An 18,421-nucleotide genomic window follows, 5' to 3' on the forward strand; every position below is an offset into this window, starting at 1 on the left:
TAAATGTCATCTTCAAGCTAAACTATAATTTGTCGCTGCCATTTCAACAGCAACTTCCACTGTGGAAAGGGCAAAGACCATATTTTTTGTCGTGGTAGTTGGAAAATCCAGAAACGGAACAAGGAAACAAGACTGCCTCTCTTCCTGTGGCTGGTATTGACTGTTCGGCGGTTACTTGTACTGTTTCTCTAAATGCTAGCACTTCTTTCCTATTTTTGTTAATATGGTGACCACTGCTCAAGACGGTTTGTGTGGCCTTTCAGAATCGGAGTCCCTCTCAAGTTGACTTGTTTCAGTATCTACTGCACCTATCTTTTTCCTCCTCTGTTAGGTGCACAGTCTCTTTTGAAGCTAATACTGCTTTTGTTAGAGGCTGCTACATCTGGTTTTACGTAGACTGGCATCTGATGCCGTGTTATCACAAAAGAAGTTCGAATGGAGTAGATGGCATTGCCTTGAAGATCCATATTGGATTCGGAGCACAAGGATATTAAACGTTAAAGTCCCTTTGTTCAATTCAGACTGTGGCACTGACATGGAAGTTCATTCTGCATTCAGTACGTTAAGTAATGTAAAAGTCATCTCTCCAGTTATCCTTCATGGGAAAGGAGGTTGTTCTATTTAATTGTCCAGCTGTCCAAGTCAGTCGAAGAGATGGTTGATATTAATATTTGTCTACTTGAAGCTGGAGTGACTGGTAATAAAAACTGAAATTACTGCAGTGTGGTAGTTTTTCACAGCAATGACAACTTCTGTTGAGTAGAAGTTGAAACGCTATCTTCCAGCACACATGGGAGTGGTGGCAATTAGTCATGGGCTAACGGTCTTGTGTTCTTTAGCTCAAAGGAAGGATTTCTACCCATAATAATAATAATCTGTGAACCAGTGCTGTGAGCAGTGGCAGTGGCTGTGACTTGTAATAAGAGGCTAATGGTCTGGCATCCTTCAGCTCAAAGGGTGGGTTTCTACATACAATAATTATCGGTGTCCAGTAGTGTGACAGTAGCTATTATTTCTGCAGAAACAAATTTAGTTTTTTTTTGCCTCTTTCATTACTTTTAGCAGATGAGGTGCTGCTTTGGGGTTGGGGGACGGTGGACTCGGACGGTGACTGGTAATTCCACGAAGTAACATATCCGCTCTTTTCCATCTGACGTCTCTCTTTTGATTGCAATTTGGTTTTATGTTAATTTCAATGGACTGCACTTAGTACAAACTAAATACACCAAACCAATGCTGGTTAACTTCTTGATGTGGAGATGCCGGTGATGGACTGGGGTTGACAATTGTAAACAATTTTACAACACCAAGTTGTAGTCCAGCAATTTTATTTGAAATTCACAAGCTTTCGGAGGCTTCCTCCTTCCTCAGGTGAACGTTGTTGGAAATGCAATCCTCGAAATTTCGAGGATTTCATTTCCACATTCACCTGAGGAAGGAGGAAGCCTCCGAAAGCTTGTGAATTTCAAATAAAATTGCTGGACTGTAACTTGGTGTTGTAAAATTGTTTACAATGGTTAACTTCTTAATTGTGAATGTGGTGAAACAGGGAGGAACATTTACTGTAGTCTTAATGAAGATGCCCCCAAATTTGAAAGCACAGTGCCTTTTGCTGCTGTCAAATCAGCACGGACTTTTGGGATAACTTTTCTTTTTGCTTCTTGTGCAATAATTTACTGCAAACTGTAAAACTTTGAAGTTTTAAAAAAAATTCAGTATATCCCCATCGAATAGAGTCCCCCTTTTTTAATCCGCTGATTTCCTTTATAAGCTGTTGAATATTGTTTGTTCTAATTTATTTTATATTGCTGTGCCTGGCTTGAAAGTTATGACTGACAGGTGTAGGATCAATAATTTATTCGACAACTCTGTTTGATTCGGAAAAAAAGCAAAGTTTAAGAGAAAGCTTAAGAATTCTGTGTATGCGACAGTATTTTTAGCATATAAATAACATTTGGAATGAAAGTTCGGAATATATTTATGACGTGACCAGATGACTGAGTTCATCTTTCAGCACCGAATCTGTTTGGACCCAGTGGCAGTTTCGCTAGCATTGAATGTATCCTGTCTTCTCTTATCTCCTTTCCCAACCCCTCGCTTGGGTTTTGCTCGGACATGCATCATTCTCAAAACCAGTGATTTGTAGTTTCATCGGAAATATGGATGGAATTTTGGGATGGGAACCCGGAAGTACGCAATCAGTATCCTGAAGAATCTAATGTAATAAAAACTCAATCTCGTTTATTCAGTCACCATAAACCAATGACCCTCATTATTCACAGATGGAACTTGATCTTCAGGACATCAGTAAAATTTACACAATACCAAATTTGACTTATTTTGTCACCGCAAGCCAGTGGTCCTAATGATTCTTTTGTGGGGACCAGGTATTAACCCCAAGCTCTTGTCAATTGAACTGTACTTCAAGTTATAGCTTAGAGTGCTGTGGGTTAATGCTGTCATATGAACAAGCTGGCACTTGTGGCATGGCGACCCACTTCACAACGTTTTTTTTTTCCTGCACCACTGGCACCCGCAGAAATAGCTTTGGAAGCCATGGGTTGCCATTTTCTTGTGGTCCTGGGTGGGTTTAACTCCATGTTTCCTTACAGTGCTACATTGCCGGCCTTTATGGATCTTTTTGGAATACCAGGAAAGGTCTATGACCATAACATTAGCTGTTCTGGTATTGCTGCTGGTGCTTTGAAATCTATCTCACAATGGGAGTGAAATCAGAGTACCAGGAACAAAATACCGTTGAACCACTAAAAGCAATTCTGCAATACAAATGCAGCATTAAGCACAACAGTTAGGGACGGGGTTTACCTATCCTTGGCTAAATTCAGCGATTAGAGTTCAGGATTATTTTAACAGACATAAAACCACATCTAACCATGACACTTCTCCAATATTTAACTCGATGCTGTCGGGTTGAATGATTATCATCACAGACTTGCAATAGTTGATAGCTGATGTTAAACTCACAAAGCAAGTGATGTTCCCTTGGCCCAGGGTGCCTCAGCTGGTGAGATGATAACTTTTCAGCAGCTTCTTGTCTACATTTGATTTTGCAACCAAGTGTTTTGCAGCTTTTTAGTGACCTGCCAGTTTGGAGAAAAGCACGAGGAATTGAGTAACTTGATGAAGTCCTTCATTTCTCCTGAGGTTTTAAAACTGTTTAAATTGTCTTTAGAAGTTTGTTTGTTTGCATGCTTGAGAAATAGTTAGATAGTTCAGCCTCCAGGATTTGCTGGACAAGTAATTTTGGCCAAGAGAAATAATTATATATATTATACACGCAAATGGTGGGCGAATAATTACTCTTTATTTAAATCGTGGTGAATTTTACACAACGACAATGCTGTAAATCAGACAAACTTTCGTTTTCTAAATTTCCAAACTGCAGTCAATATAACTGCAATCCCGGGGCTCAGTGACTCTAAAAGTGATGTATGTCCCATATATTTACTCTTTCATTGGCACTATTGAATTCTGTGCACCAGCCTGGATCCAGTCGCATGGCAACAGTTGCTGTAACTTATTTCTGACATTGCAGCTCCCCAAACACCACTCTGTTTTACGTTTGGAAGTAATTCTAGGACTTACTGTTGAGTTGAGAGCAGAGACCATTTGTAAAATGCTGCTTTATGTCATTGTTCAGAGTTGGATGAAAGGAAAGAGGGTTAAAATCACTCTACAGTATTGGTGATGAGCTGTTTAAAATGTTTTTACGATCTGTGTGTACTTTTTCTCGTGCCTAGTGCAAAGGCCTGCTTTCACAGGAAGTTCACACTCCTTCATGACCTTATTCATGAGGTAATCTAGGAAACAGGCCACAGGGTCAACAGAGAACCTTTTTTTCCCTCTTCCCCCCTCCCGCCCCCAATGACATGCCCACTGGAAATTGTATGGAATACAATTGTATTCACATGGAATATTGTATGGACTCTGATCTGTCCATCTAAAGGACAAATAACACTCTGACAAACGGCATACCAGGGAACAAACTATGAATTGGGTTTTAATAAGAAATAAAAGTAGCGAAAAGTGTAAAACAACAGCGAACAGATACATCTCAGTGTTTCACTTAATGTGTGGAATCTGTTACAAAACAATAAAATGTCTGGCATTCTACGTGATCTAACACTTTTACTTTAGACCAATGTCAGCGATGCGAGGCTTGTACATTAAAAATGAGTGTTCCATTAGCCTCAGATTATTAGTTGCCTGGCAAAGCAGAGATTCACTTAAGAAAATTGGATAATGGGTTTCAATTATAACCCATCTTGACTTTGCAATTTGGAATGGGACAAAAGACGATGCATGAAGGTCACCTTCAAATTGCCAAACAAGGAGTTGTTCAGAGGTGCAGCAACTGTCTGAGCTTTTCCTACTATAATGTGTACACCTATAAATGATCAATAGGTCTTCTCCTTTGCTTCTTTAATCACTCCCCCTTTCCCCCGGGGTGGATTGGGCAGCACTAATCATGCCAATCTTCTATGATACTTGTTGATCAATCCGCTGTCTACACAACACATCAAAAACACCACCTTCAGAATGTAAGGAAAACATTTTAAACTTGCTGCAATACTGCCAATCTACAAATTCCCAGAAAGAAATTTCAAAAACATGAGAGTTCTTCGTGATTTACAACAAGACCAATATTCACTCCATCACAGTGTCCATATGACATTCTCCTGGCCATGATTTCAGCGAAGGCATTCACTCGTTGAAAGCAAATGACTTAAAAGCTTTACAGCAGACAAGGGATTTCATACAAATGTGTTAGGTAACCATTACTAATATTGCACTGCAAGATGTCAACCCAATAAAAAGTCACCATTCAATGGAATTCTGCCTTTTTAAAACAATTATTTAAATAGTGAGTGTTGATGATCACGAAGTGGAGTGAAATCAGGAAGCTAAATAATAAACCAATTTTAAAGGAGGTCTTGGTGTGCGATTTGGGAGTTGCATTCCTTCCTTGCCTTGATTTTCCTTGAGGGTACTAAATCAATTACATCCATCCATCCAAAAGGCAGAATAGTGAAGATAACAAGACTTTAATGTGATGCATCAACCAAAACACTTGGAATTAATGCCACGCTTAGGGCGGCAAGCAATATCCAATTGCATCAGTTTGACCAAGAACTGAATGGTGATCCTAGTAAAAGAGGTCGTCTCATTTTACTGCACTGCTCTACTATCTTTCAGTCAGGACTGATCATTTTATTTGAGATCCAACAGTAATGGTATAAAGAAAAAAGAAAGAAACAGAAAGACTTGCATTTATATAGTGCCTTTCACGACCTCAGGATGTCCCAAAATCCCAGCCAAGTACTTTTGAAGTGTAGCCACTCTTGTAATTTTGGAAATGCGGCAGCCAAATTGCGCACAGCAAGGTCCCACAAACAGCAATGAAATAATGACCAGATAATTATTTTTAATGATGTTGGCTGAGATATAAATATCAGCCAGGACGCTGGGGAGACCTCCCTACTCCTCTTCGAATAGTGCCTTGGGATCTTCTACATCACCCTGAGAGAGCAGACTATTCGATATCTCATCCGAAAGACTGCACCTCCGACAGTGCAACACTCCATCAGTACTGCACTGGAGTGCCAGTGTAGATTATGTGTTCAAGTCTCTGGAGTGGGACTTGAACCCACAACCTTCTGACTTGGAGGCGAGAGTGCTACCAACTCGGCCATGGCTGATACCTTTAATGCCTGTGTTTATCTTACTACTGGCAAGGTCAGAATCGGATAACGGAGAACGGTGTTAGAATCTGGAGAAACGCTTGCTCCCATTTTCTTTTTTTGTCATGCTGGTATGGATATTTGAAAACTGGCAGATAAAATTCCAGGCTTCAATTCAATGCAAACCAATGTATTCATTTCCAATTGGTCCAACAAAGATGGTTAGTAGATCAACTTGAAACAGGAAAGGAGATCTCAATGTTCACTATTCCTTTTGACATGGCTTTTATTACAATAATAACCATGCACTCACGTTGCCTTTTATACCACAGGTTGGATGAAATCAGGGATGGGGAACAAAGACAGGTACATGCGTATCTTCGTTTCTTAGCCTGTGAGATGGCAAACTAGCTATTGCAGCACAGGCTTGCACCGCAACAGCTAATTTGCTGCCCAAAGGGACCAGGCCAGTAGATCACTTTTGCCCTGCTTCCTGAGCGGCTCTTTACTGCTAGTTTTGGCTGCAATGCCAACCCGTCGCTGTTGCGTCACTCGAGGAGCAGACGTTGTGCGAATTCCTGGTCTCAAGACCGATCGTGTATTCCCGTTTATAACTGGGGAGATGTGGTTTACAAGGGCAGGAATGTCTTTGTGAATTGAAAGGCGGATGGCGGGGGTACGTAGAGGAGGAAATGCCTCTGTGAATTTTGGGATTAAGAGTGACTTTGGGTAGCTTTTGGGGATGTGTTGGTCAGTTGAATATGAAGAAATCAAGTTACTTGTTTTCCATGTAATTTTTTGGGTTAAAAATTTATCAATTGTGAAGCAAAATAATGCACCATTATGAATGTAAAATGTAAAACTTTTCTGGAGCAACATACCCCCTGAACCCCACCAGAAATGTGGACACAATATAGCTGGGAAGAGACCATTTAGAATGAATGTGTAGATTCTAAATTTGCTGACTACTGCCCTGGAAGTGGAAGGGCAGAAGTGTCTGGAGATAAAATGAAGGTCCAAGGGATGTACTTTATTCAGGATGAGAACAAATCTCTCTGGTTCTACTTCAGCTTCTTTCAGAAGCATTGTAAAAGGTCAGGGAAGCCCTTACCAACCCATAAGGAACACTTCTCGGCTGCCAAACAGCTGACAGGTGGTGTATCTGCAAAGGTTGTGAGGAAAGAAATAAAAGCAAAATAAATGGGAAATAAATACTTTGTCTCCAATAGGAGTGACCAGAAGATTCACAGCGACCTGTTATTTGAGCCAGTTAGGATTATTTTGTGAATACTTGAATTATGCAAAGCTCAGATCTGAAGTCTGTTTTGTGAGAGAAAATGTTTACTTACTCTCATTTTAATGTGAGAGTTTGGCTCTTCAAACAGGAAGTAGCATTTTGCGATACGGTACATGAGGTAAGTGTAGCATGCCTGGGAGGAACAGGTGACTTTGGACCTAATGGTTCCCAAAGCTTTTCACCACTGGGGTTTTCCATGTGTCATTTCTGGGTCTGTTGTAGACTAATTGATAGAGATTGATTGCCATGATTAGTCAACAACTCCATTATCATTGTATCATGTGACTACCAGGATGGTAGAAAGTGAACTCGGTGGACTTCGGTCTTTATTTGTCTAGTAATTCCTATGTTCCTAAATCTGGCTGTTTCCAGTGTTTATGTTGCTCAAAGGTAATGCCAAGGTTATTGGATTTGGCATAAAGTATGAATCCATATAGAGATGCTGATGTCTGAAGGAAGGTGGACTTGCTATCTTTGTGAATTGGAATTTGATCATCAGTCTTCAGAGCAAATGAAAACTTTTTTTTGCAATGGGAAAGGACACTAGAATATATCTGCAACAAATGCAAGTTTAGAATTTTATTGACTTGTATTGTTTTTGTAGGAAGTTCATCAGATGAGTTGTTAGGAAGTGTACAGATGACAGAAGAGACTTGAAACCATTTATTTTGTCATACATCCACACTGACGATACAGGAGTGGAATTACAATTTTGTTTGTGGCCTGAATCTGTTACTGTGGGGATTGTTGAATCTAAGTTCAGCAGTTCACATATTCCCCAAGAAGAACTGGAATATTTGCTCCATATTCTAATATTACTTTGGCTCTCAACTCTTATGAGATTGATTGAAAAATGTAGTGAAAACATTTTGCTTGTCTAACTGTAAATAAAGGGTGAATAACAGCAAATGACATTGTCATATAAACGAATGATGCTCATATCCTGGAGTGACTAATGTCTCCCTTACCTCTCAGTGATCACTCGTTACTGACAAATTTGCCACAAAATGGAGGCAGTATTGATGTTTCAAGGTCTCCATTATTTATGATGTGGAGATACCGGTGATGGACTGGGGTGGACAAATGTAAGGAATCTTACAACACCAGGTTATAGTCCAACAATTTTATTTTAAAATCACAAGCTTTCGGAGATTATCTCCTTCGTCAGGTGAGTGAGTGAAAGGTTCTCAAATCGCATATCTTATATTAGGCTGGGACACCATCACACCAATCAAAGGTGTCGTTGGTGTTCAGACAGGTTAGCCACGGAAAACAGTAGGTCCCAGTATGCTGAATACACATTGTGTCAAATTATACAGACAGAGAGAAAGAGATCCGAAAGGCAGAGAGAGAGAGAATATTAAAAACAGATAACTTTTTTTTCCCCTTGCTGGTGGGGTTACGTGTAGCATGACATGAACCCAAGATCCCGGTTGAGGCCATCCTCATGGGTGCGGAACTTGTCTATCAATTTCTGCTCGACGATTTTGCGATTTAAAAAAAATCTGAACCAATTTAACAAAATAATCATTGTAGTTTCTAATTCTGTAGGGTGAGGTTACCTGGACAACTGATAGAAGAGACCCAATGAAGGTGCAACAGGTGGGATCATGGCTTGAATGGTTTTTTTTGTTAATTAAAATTCACTGAAAATATTTGCTCAAATCTCAATGTCATAAGACACAATAATGTCAAAAAATGGTTTTACTTTAAAAATATTTTTGACATCTGGTTTACAAATATCTGCACCCCTTGCTGAATATCTATACTGGGCCATTCTTATCCAAGAGTTGGTCACCCCACAACCAGTTTGATACCTTTTAAATACACAATCCAGAACATGTTGGTTCTGACTACTTCAGGAACTTAGCTGACCTCTGAAAATTACACTTTAATGTTGGGATTTGATGGAGAGGGCAAGAATTATGGCATTCGTTCATCTATTTTACAGATAACACATGATCCATGTGATCTGGACTGGTTTCGATCATCTGAGCGATTCAGAGAGGAATTTTTATGTATCTGGTCATGCTGCTCCAACCATCTTGAGTGTGGGGCAGGCTTGATGGACCATTTGGTCTTTTCCTACCTGTCATTTTCATATGTTTGTAATCATGTGATATCTTGTAAAGAACTGATGGAAAATAATTCTTCAATCAAGGGGTGTGCCTGATAAGCAGGGTAGAGGTGAGGTGAGGTGAAAATAATGAGAAGGAACGAAAATACAGATCAATTCTTAACTAACCAAGCTATAGAGCTTGATCTAGAAACCATTACCCATTGTAACACTTGATACACTAAATGTCACAATAGAAATGGACAATCGCAATCTACTTACATGCACAATCAACAGCAGCTAAAATTAAAATGGAAGACGCAATACAAGAGGTGAACATGTTCGGGATTTTCCAAGGAGTCAACTTGGCTGTTGGAGTCATGAATGAAGTGACAGTTTCAATTTAAAAAAAAATCACTTTCTTGCCTCTGCCTACCAGGGAACATGAAAGAAAACTTTCTATATTTGCACCAAGATTAGCACTTCATCAGGTTACTATACTTGAATTGAAATCAATTATGGTAAGCGACTGCCCTTGAAATCTTAGGTCTGTTCTGCTTCAGATACCTGCTGCACAACGTAGCTCGGGGACTCCGAAGACACATTGCAGTCATGTAGGGCACAGAACTGCACGTGCAACTTCACTCTCTGCTCTCCCCAGACAGAATCCGAGATTCGTGCTTAAATTTAATAGGTGGCTCAATTTGCATTACCATCATCATCGACTGTCAGTTAGCTCAAATCATTATGTTCCCAGCAGGTTCTTAAAGGATTTTCCCCTGAAACAGAAGTCTTGCTAAGCTTGCTCCTTTTACCAACGATAACGCTTTCTCTCACGGATGTTTTGATGTAAGTCAACTCCTTTTTCTATTTGTTCCACATTGAGAGTCTCTGACACCATTTCGAATCATTGGGGAAAAAATGAGCTATGATGTTGCAGTGTTAAACTTCCTTTCTTTCCTCCCTCTCTTGTCCCCAGTATATGCGCCCAGCGTAACATTTTGAAACTACAACCATAACCTCTTTGGGTCTATATTGATTTCATTTTTAACTCATTAACATCAGTGCTTTGTCCTGTTTGAATTTTATGGGCCTTGAAGTTTGGAAAAGGGCTATTCTTAGTGCTGTTGCCTCATTTGTTGGGTGAACCTTTTTGTTTTTTGGTGCGAACAAATAAAGAAATGCACATAAGTTAACTGGTCTTGTAAGAAGATTTTTAAAAAATGTCTAAGAAAGTCATGTTGATATTTCTACACTAGCAATTCATTAGATCAGAATATGGCAGAAATCTGAGTTAGACCATTTCAACACTTCAATCAAGGTCAAGGGAAAAGCTCCAATTCTAAGGGCTGGGGAAAGTTGCACCTTTACTGCAACTTTAGTGTTGTGGCAAAGTGGAAATCCATTTGTACCAAAGATAAAGTTGCAGGGTAATTTTGGAGTCAGACTCTGGAGCACAAGGCCTCCTGGGAAGGGTCTGACATCATTTGAGTCGGATGCCATGCACATGGAGTTTAACACATGCAATGTCAAACATGGTTTTTAAAACAGCGCTCCCTTGGACCGACTGAACACCTCATAATTTTACCTGGAGCTATTTAATGGTGAGATCGTGCTCTTCTACACTTCTCCAAACAATTAAATCTGAACCACTGAGAAAGGAACTCTGTGCACATATGTAAACATGTATGTGAACAGCTCACTCGCTCGTGCGCTCTCTCTCTCTCTCTTCTCTCTCTTCTCTCTCTCTCTTTCTCCCCCCCCCCCCCCCCCCCTCCCTCTCTCCCTCTCTCCTGGGCAAGAGAATTGCAGCTCCAGCAGTACAAATGAAGTTCTGTCTGGCTGGAGCAAATACTGCAGCTACCAGTCTCAAATGGATAGCTACTGTGTAAATGTACTGTGAATGAGTGTATGAGAACAGCTTGATTAACATGTTCCACGATTTTGCACCTGAACTTCAAAACAAAGACTTTTTAATGGTCAGGAAAAGTTGAGCCAAATATTGGCGCTCAGTATTCAGTAAGACACTGTATTAGTCACCGATGGAACAATTTCCTTTTTTAATTTTCTTCAAGAGGCAGTTGGATTTGTTATCAAAAGAATGGATATGAAAGGATAGACCTGGGAATTATGCCGGGGCAGATAGTCCTTATCGAGTATATTCTTCACACACTTTCATGCTGTTGTGCTGACTGAGAGATATTAGAAATGTAATTACATTTAGACCTGACTGGAATTTGGGGCTTTGTATGGTGTGTGTACTTTTTTTTTCTCCTCATCTTTTTGATGATCAAAGGGAATTAAATATTTATTTTGAATTAAACCTGCTTCAGATGTTGGGAGGTGAAGGAGGTTACCCCATAGACTGTAGGGTTCAGAAAAGCTCAGGTGCAGATTTGAGCTGTTGCAGATTTCACAATCTAACTTTTTGAAATGAATTTTTCAGATGTTTACCTTCAGTTTCTGCTCAAATTATTTTATTTTAAGATAAAATTCGCTCCACTAACACTGCAGTTGCCTGCTGCCTTTTCAGCCATTATGCTCCTGTACTCTAGAGCTCACTCCCTGACTCCCCCTGCCTCACAACTTTCCCTCCTTGCTTCCAGAAAACTGCTCAAAACCCTTCCATTCAGCCATACTTCAGTCCCTCCCCCGCCAAACCGCCATCGTCCTTTCCATCTTTCACCCCCCTCCTCTCACGTGCATTGTTTGGTTGTCCCCAATGTTAAAACATCCTCTTGCATATGAGGACCACAATAGAAATATAAGTTGTTCTTGTAAATATGGACTTAACCATCATTCATTGAAACAGGAGCGTAAATGAGGCTGCGAGATCCATGACTTGCTTCTTGCGAGATGGTGCGCAGTATAATTATTTTACTGTCTTTCTGTGCTCTTAGAAATCCATAGTCCATTTGGTGAAACATCTAGCCTTGGAGCTCAGTGCACCGAGTTCACTCACAACATAACATTCAACTTTTTTTCCTACAATTGAGTGCTGCATGATGCTTAGTCACCGAGCGATGTAATCCTTGTCTTGACAACCCTGTTCCAATATCGACAAAGGCTCAAATGTAATTACACTCTCTGATCATGCTCCGATGTCTGAAGGAAATTACAGTAAAATGGGTCAGGAGGTGAACAGATAATTTGAAAATAATTTACTCGTAAAGGGCACTGGATCTAAGGACATATAAAAATAATTGGAGATGAGTTTCTATTTTAATGGTGCCAACGAGTCAGTGTAGTTTTTTAGGTCAATCTCCCACTCAACATGGGAGTATTGATTTGCATTTATTCAGGCTGATGAGATCTTTTTATCTGATAACAATAAGAATTCTGAGTGGTTAGTTATGACAATTTTAATCTATTTCCAAACAGATGTGAGATCACAGCATAAAATTCCCATAATTTGGCACAAACTGGCATTCGTACTCAGTGACCACATAGTGACCAAAGATGCTGGTTGGAAATGTCAAGTATCAGAGTGAATATGGTAGTGGGGTCAGAGTATGTTGATGAACTGAGCTTTACGTATGAATATAACATCAATGGATACCGATTGCAGCGACTGGGTACAAAGATAAGAAAGTTAGCATACCTTCATTAGAAAAAAAGAACTTGCATTTATATAATGTATTTCAGATGTCCGCAAGTCCTTCACAGACAATAAGGTACTTTTGAAAAGTAGTGAGTATTATAGGCAAATGTGGCAGATAATTTGTGTGCAACTCTTTTTCTTTGACTGGTGTCATGGGATCTTTTATGTCCATCTATGAGGGCCAACGTCGTCTATGTTTAACTTCTCATCCGAAAGATGGCACCTTCGACAGTGCAGCAGTCACCCAAGTGCCAGCCTGGACTATGTGCTCAAGTCCTGGATTGAGGCTTGAACCCATGACCTTCTGACTCAGGAGTGGGTGCCACCACAGAGCCAATGCTGACATCTCTCATAAGAGAAAACTAAACACACCACATATTGTAAACACTGTTAAAGACTGGCACCTTTTGTGAGGGTATTGTCATTTCGCCTGAGAGTTACGAAACATTGATTGGGTTGTTCGGTCCAATGGCCCTTTTCCATGTACAAATACAGATGTGCATAATTTTAAATCTGAACCAGGGAATGCTTAATCTGGAACTTCCTCCCCAAAAAGGCTGAGAGTGCTGGGTCAATTGAAATTTTCAAGACCGAGATCGACAGATTTTTGTTAGGTAAGGGTATCTAGGGTCAGCCGTAATCCAATGGAATGGCGGAACAGGCCCAAGGGGCTGAATTGCCTACTCCTGATCATATCTTCCAAAATTCAAACCAATTATATCTTGTACACATGCTCCTGGCTTTGTTTTCAGGTGATAAACAGCCAAGTTTTACGAAGCCAATTGACTTTAATAGTCCCACTGTTTAACAGTATGTGAATTACGTTTGATTCGGTATTAATTTTGTTTGTTTTTGTACATGTTATTTATGCTGATCTCCTTTCAATGTGGATAAAAAATTCTGGCTCAATGAGTCCTATTTGAAGGATATCCTAGCAGCTTTTATAGATCTTGATTTGAGTTACAGCGAGGGAGCCAGTTTAGTAAAGTCTCAAAGATCAGATATTTTTAGAGAAGGTGAAACCACCCAGAGGGAATGAGGCCTTAATTGAGTTGTGCAGTTCAGTATGCAAAAAGACAAGCACTTGATCTTGTCGAGCGGCCTTATCTGTTCTGCATCTTGTACCTGTTTGCGTTTGGAGATCAGTTTATTTGACGTAACCTTGTATTGTGATTTAGTACTAATCCCTTTTTAGAGTGACCAGCAATGGGTGCTATTTCAAACAGCATTCCTACTTATTTTGAAAACTAAACCACACTTTACTCCAAAGTAGGTCATGCAGAATTAGGTGTGCAGTCAAATGGCTGGAAAGAGGGCACACCTCTTGGACAGGGTCTTGTCTTGTGCTGTTTTACTTGAGAAGAAGCCTCCACTTTTCTAAGGAAAACTAATAGGCCAGATACATACAAAAGTTAATGGTCCTGTAATCCTGATGATAAGAGACTGTTGATTGGAAATAGGACTTACAATCTTGGGGTATATTTTCCACTGTATGTAAAATTACTGTTCTGTCATTATAAATCACTGACTGTTCAGTAAACGAACTGGTCTTTTGCAAAGAAATTATGCCTTCCAGAAGTACAAATATAACCTGAAACTTGAAACCTAGATAGAGTGAACATGTGAAATATCAGCTGTGGACAAAGTTGTGCATAATAATTTTACAGAACAATATTGACATCTTGCTGCTTAAGGTGTCAATCTATTCAATTCACCCAGGATGGCACACAGACAGTCAGACAATGAGAAGTGTCTATCTTTAGTAAAATTTTCCAAGCAATTGATAACCTGTGAATGACTGCTGATGTGAGGTGATTATGAAAAATTCAGTCATCTGCTGCTCTGTTCCAGCCTCTGCGTGGTTGTACACAAGCCATCTGGTCACACGTAAAAGGATGGACTCCAGCCTAGGATAGAGACTTTGACTATTTCTGAGACCTTTCATCAGAAAGCAGGGCCAGATTTGCTGGAGCCCTCTGTGACAAATAGCTTTGGGGAAGCAGACACTTCCTCTTGCAAAATGACATTGGCAGATCATAGCCAGTCCTCAATGAGCAGTCAGTGAGTGGATCTCACAGCCAACAATGTCTGTGTTTTTAAAAAAAGTGAGTGCCAGTTTTGTCAGGGAAGTTAGGCTAGACTGAGTTTATAGGAAGTGGACTTCTGTTTGAGACCCATGTCCAGAGAAAGTGTGTGGCATCCTTATTATTTTGATGTATTTGAGGCGTGTATTCATTGGGCAGGAAAAAGGTGCACTCCAGATTGTAGGGAATCCAATGTCCACTTATAGGAATGGTAGGTGATGTTGAACCCAATGTACAAATTCCAAAAATGTGACCGGGGTAACTGAAAAGTTAAGGAATTAATGGTTAGGAATGCAATGCTGAAAACTGAAATCTTGCTGTTCGAATGTGTTTAATGAAAGTTACTCTGATGTAAGTACTTTCAGTAATAAATCTCTCCCATGCACACAGTTATTCAAATAAAATATTGCCTTTGTGAAAGCAGATGCTGTTGCACTGGGATCAGCAGCCAGGACAGGGGTGGAAGGTGAACCTTACCTGCAATGGCAGTCAGGAGGAAATGGACCTGTCTGATAAATAGTGAGTGACCAGACCGGTGACCTAGCAAGTGTCCATGACACTACTTTGCGACTGATGCACTTAAGTATAACATTCAGGTGGGGCATCTCCATCAGAATTCTGATGGAGAAACTGCTGAAGGATCTGGTTTAAATCACAAAACTGTCTCTGATCTTCTGGCACTGACCAACTGACCAGTGCATTTCCTTCAGCATTTTCAAAAAAGTCTCATTCACCATTTACACAACTTGTGAACCTCTGATGTATTACCCACTGCCAGTTTTCTGCTTGCGTACTTCTATGGTGAAGTTAATATGTATCAGCACAGTAACCAGTCTGATCCCACCTTGAGTCTATTTACAAGTTACCCCAGAGGTTTGTGTACAGATGTGTTATAATTTTTTTTAAAAAGGCTATTTCATTTTTTTAAAATTGTATCTGCTTTGAGTATAATTAACAATCCGAACTCTTAATTAAATCATAAATGCTTTGTGACAAAAACATCTAAAAGTCCATCATTTTGTTTTTGTCAGGGCCAAATTAGTAATATATCCAGACTGAGTTTAGATTCATGTGAGGACCAGTGCTATTTGTAATGCAGCCTGCTTCCCTTTCACAAATGACCTTTGCCATCGTTACCACTCATTGTGTGTGTGGGACCTGGACCTGGACCTATCAGTTTGTGTGATTTCTGTTACTCAGCTCCTACTGTTGTTGACCTGTGACACAAAGCAAAGGAGCTATTCCTGCCTCCATAGAGCACATGAAGACTAATGAGATCTGTAGTTTGAGTAGAACTACAATATGTTGATTGAGCTCCATGCTTCTAGTGCTTATCCTAAACCGATTTCCCCAGTGCTCCAGGGACTGATTTGGATCTGGACGCCCCCCCCCCCCACCCAGTTAATGTCTGCTTCACTTAACATAACATCGTGCTCCTAAATTCAACTTTGTGCCACCGTTTTTGGACCCTGAAAATGTGCAAGACGCATCGCAATTTCTACCCAAGTAAGTTGTATTTTCACTTGCTTTAAAGTTCCCCCCTGAAACCCACTCACCCTTTCCAGAACCAATGTCAGCATGAAGCAGGCTTCTGACCTCTGCAATCTTGACCTACCAGGTCATGGCTTATGAGTTTTACTGCAGGTACTGCTTATTTTTATCATGTCAACTTTGTGCAGTGACCATTTGTTTTTCATTAGCGCTTTTCTAGCACTGCATGTCGTGTAGGTCTAATAATGCTTAGCCCCATACCTATGCCTTTTTTTGTTTTTAGAGCTTACTACTAAATTTCCATCAGCTCAGCAGCAATGATGGGGCCAAATGAGTTCACTCCACTGTTGTTGGTTCTGAGCTAGCCTGGCCTCTTGAGTCATCTGTATCCCTTGTTGTGACCAGTCCTCCTGACACTGTCTATCCAGTGCTTCCTTGGTCTTCCTCGACTTCCTGTTCCATGTATCTTTATGGCAGGACCATAAAAGGTATTCTCGCTGTTTCTATTCTTGAAACGTCCCCAAACCATCGCAGTCACCTTTCTTGGATCTTGTGTATTGCTGCTTTGGTTCTTATCCAAGCATGTTCTTGTTATATCATTCTTGATTCTTTGCATCCTTGATAGTCCCAGCTTCAACTTTTGAAAAGACAGAAAAGCTTTGAGGCCATAAAGTATGAAATTTTCTTTCGCCCGGAGAAAAAAAAAGAAGCTGATTTAGGGTCAAAGTAAAACCAGTGATCAAGTTGAATATTGGGTGGGGAAGAGTTTTTTGGTTTAGAATGTTCTCTCAAAACGTTGCTAGTGGCTCAGGCGATGAAGAACAAACGCAAAGCATCTGTCAACTTAGTGTTAACTGATGATATTATGGGTAATTTTCTGACTTGTGCTCTTGGCAAGGAACCTCTCCCACTCGGAGAACGTATCAGAAATTTGGGATCGAACTGCACATGCCTTTCCAACCATTTTAAATTAAGAGTTTCTTGCCAAAAGCATAAAGTCGGAAAATTAGCTGTATTAAACCACGAGCGCCATTGTACAAGCTCCACAAAACGCGCAGAAATATTATTTTCTGCAATGTGGAAAATCATGATTTGCACAGCAGATGTTCCCCTGGAAACAGCACCGCCACCATTGAACAAGAGATTGCTATAAACCAGTTAGAATGGTCTATCAACAGAAACCATTATCCTTTTTTTTCCTTTGAAATTTGTTTCTTATTAGCATTTTCCCCACCTTTCAAAGTAGATACAGGTAGAAAACATGTCTTTGGGATCTCCTTTTATGCTATTTTGACCATCACGGTTAGGTTTCATAGAGTCTATCAGCATTGGAGGAGGAGGCCATTTGGCCCATTGTGCCTGTACTGGCTCTTTGGAAGAGCTATCCAATTAATCCCATTCCCCTGCTCTTTCTCTATAGCCCTGCAAAATTTTCCTTTACCATATACATCTTAGAAATATCATATAACCAGTATGGAATATGTATCTTTCTTTCTTACCCTTGAGTCACTTTGGGCTCACTTCCAAATCGGCCACCATTGCTTTGCTTGAAAAGCAGAAAAAATACATCCGTCCTGCTCAGTAAAACTCTCAAGAGTGGTTAGACTGAGTAGCTAACATATTATAATTCTTCCCTGTACAAAGTCCTTCAGACAGTTGTGTTTCTACTGCCTCCATCCCCATCCAAGTTCAGGACCTCACTGTGAAGTAATCATCTCCATCAATCTGCATTCTCCCACTCCGCAGCACACGCCATCAGCAAAACAATGTGCTTTGGCCATGCAAAAGCCACACGTAAAAAATAAATAAATAAACTGGCGTGTTCCACTTTGTCCTTTTTTCTTCTGTTTACCTTGTAATCAGCAGTAAATCTGGAAATTATATCTATAATAATATTTCTTCATTTTGTCGTGCTTGTAAAATGTAATTTTATGGTTATATAGTGTTCTAGTTTAATGCTGTTGAAGGGTTGAACAAATTTGTGCATCGTAATCTAGTGTGAGATATTAATGCTGTACAGATGTGTCTGACAGGTGCATGTATCAAGCCCAATGACGATAATGAGATTGGTGATAGTGTCAATTTGAAAATTGTCTTATAAATTGAAAAATACTCTGCCTCTGATATGTCTCGGTTTATTACAAAGGTTTTCTTGTCAAGGTTAATACTTACATTGAGAGTTTTCAAAGT

At 40.0% G+C, this 18,421-nt stretch overlaps 1 protein-coding gene and 1 long non-coding RNA gene across 10 annotated transcripts in view; one reads left to right on the plus strand and one right to left on the minus strand.

The window, feature by feature from the left end:
• Positions 1-18,421, plus strand: part of LOC137300492 (uncharacterized) — a 418,621-nt gene that overhangs the window by 147,622 nt on the left and 252,578 nt on the right. Inside the window, exons 3-4 of one of the 8 annotated variants that reach the window (XM_067969571.1) lie at positions 8,551-8,601; positions 9,816-9,904. The exons of the other annotated variants lie outside the window; for them this stretch is intronic. The gene's annotated coding sequence lies outside the window, so the exon portion shown is untranslated. The remainder of the gene's footprint in view (positions 1-8,550; positions 8,602-9,815; positions 9,905-18,421) is intronic. 8 annotated transcript variants of the gene reach the window in all.
• LOC137300493 (uncharacterized) overlaps positions 1-18,421 on the minus strand; it is an 82,319-nt gene that overhangs the window by 41,120 nt on the left and 22,778 nt on the right. The gene's annotated exons all lie outside the window — the stretch shown is intronic.

Source organism: Heptranchias perlo, chromosome 31, assembly GCF_035084215.1.
Source record: "Heptranchias perlo isolate sHepPer1 chromosome 31, sHepPer1.hap1, whole genome shotgun sequence".
NCBI lineage: Eukaryota > Metazoa > Chordata > Chondrichthyes > Hexanchiformes > Hexanchidae > Heptranchias > Heptranchias perlo.